Source organism: Belonocnema kinseyi, chromosome 8 (genome assembly GCF_010883055.1).
Source record: "Belonocnema kinseyi isolate 2016_QV_RU_SX_M_011 chromosome 8, B_treatae_v1, whole genome shotgun sequence".
Classification (NCBI taxonomy): Eukaryota; Metazoa; Arthropoda; class Insecta; order Hymenoptera; family Cynipidae; genus Belonocnema; species Belonocnema kinseyi.
Genome location: NC_046664.1, coordinates 75,947,509 through 75,949,243, shown reverse-complemented (window position 1 = coordinate 75,949,243; position 1,735 = coordinate 75,947,509).

Below are 1,735 nucleotides of genomic sequence, written 5' to 3'. Positions count from 1 at the left end.
TTCTGAACTTTGGGCGGGGATTAAAAATCCATTTTTTAATTTTCGAAAAGTTTGCTTAATTAAACAGTTTTAAATGGAAGCGTGGCATAAGATGACTAAATCTTAAATAATTAAAAATAAAATACACTCGAAGCAGTTTATTTATGTGAAATTCGAATTAATAGAAATTCAGAGCAAGATTGAATGTATTACTTATTTATTTAATTATTTATTATTTATTAATATTATTGATTATTGATTTATTTCAACGGATGCGAAAGCAATCTTACTTTAAATTTCTGTTACAAATCGAATTTTCTTATTAATAAAATTGCAGTCGATTTTTAAATTGCTTTGTAATTTACATTTTTTTCGATTGCATTTGTAATCCAAAATTGAGTCCTATAATCTTCATTAATTACAAATGTGCTATTTGTATTTAAGCTGCAAGTAAAAATGAAAAATGAAGGTTCTTGTTTATTTTTAACATGAAACTTTTTTAATTTGTTTAATTCAGTATGAAGTTAAAATTACGAAATTCAGAACTTGTGTTCATTTGATATCAGACCCAACGTCAGATTCTAACTACACCTACTTACAGCCAGCTTCATTTCAAATTTGCAATAATTTTTTTCGGAAACGTTTTTAAATATTTTTAGAATATTCTAAATTTACAAAATTCCTTAATGGCAATTTTCAAATATTCTTTTTAAATTAATTCTACGTTTTATTATACGTTTCTTCTAAATCTTTCCAAATTTCACATTATTTTTGAAAAATTTTTTAAAAGTTTTAAATATTTTTTAAGAATTCTATAAAATAGTCCAGATTCTTTTTTTTTATATTTTTAAAATGTTTTGGAATGAATATAATGGTTTTGAAATATTCTCTTAAAATTAATTTTATAAAATGAATGAATACGTTTTTATACATAATTTTATTTGTTTCACATCTTTCAAATTGTGAAAAAGTTTACAAATTATAGTACAGCAGCTAAATTCTAAGAAAAACATTATTTTCTAATATTAAAAAATCATTTGAAATTAAAATTTTCTCTGTCATTACAGAATCATTAAAAAATAAATTTTATGAAGGGGTTAATAATAGAATCGTTTTTTCCACTATTTTTAACATTTGGTCAAAAAGTTCAGAACAAAATTAATGTAAAATACAATTTGTTCCTATTTTTGATAGGTAAAATTAGGAAAAGCTTTTTTCTTGATTTTTTCTTGATATTTTCTTTTTGTATATCGAATAAAGCAAATAAAACTCTCGGTTTCATTTCACTGTCGGGATTGCCTGCAAATAGCCTTGGCCAAAAACCGGGGGAATCAAAAAGTAAGCAGGCACGGAAATCTAAATCATTTTCTAATTTAAATAAAATATATTACGCAATATGCCCGAGTGAGTGCCTGTTCACTGCGCATTTTTATTACGCTTCTGGTGTACTGCATGGGCCAACAGTTCTAAGAAGCCCAGTGGTTTCGCTGGCCCCGCCACATTGTACCACACAGGGGGTGATTTTTAGGGGTTTAAGTTAGTTTCAACAATTTGAACATATTAATATGAAAATAATGCGCCCATATAATGTTAATTTTGGATAATTTTGGTGCCAGCGAATCGTTTTGTTGTTCCCACCATGGTGTTTTCCGCAGAGAAGGTAGTTTTTAGTGGATAAAGTTGGTTGTAAAAATGTAAACAAAATTACACGAAAATAGTGCGTATATATAAACTTGATTTTGTTGCAGGGAAATGG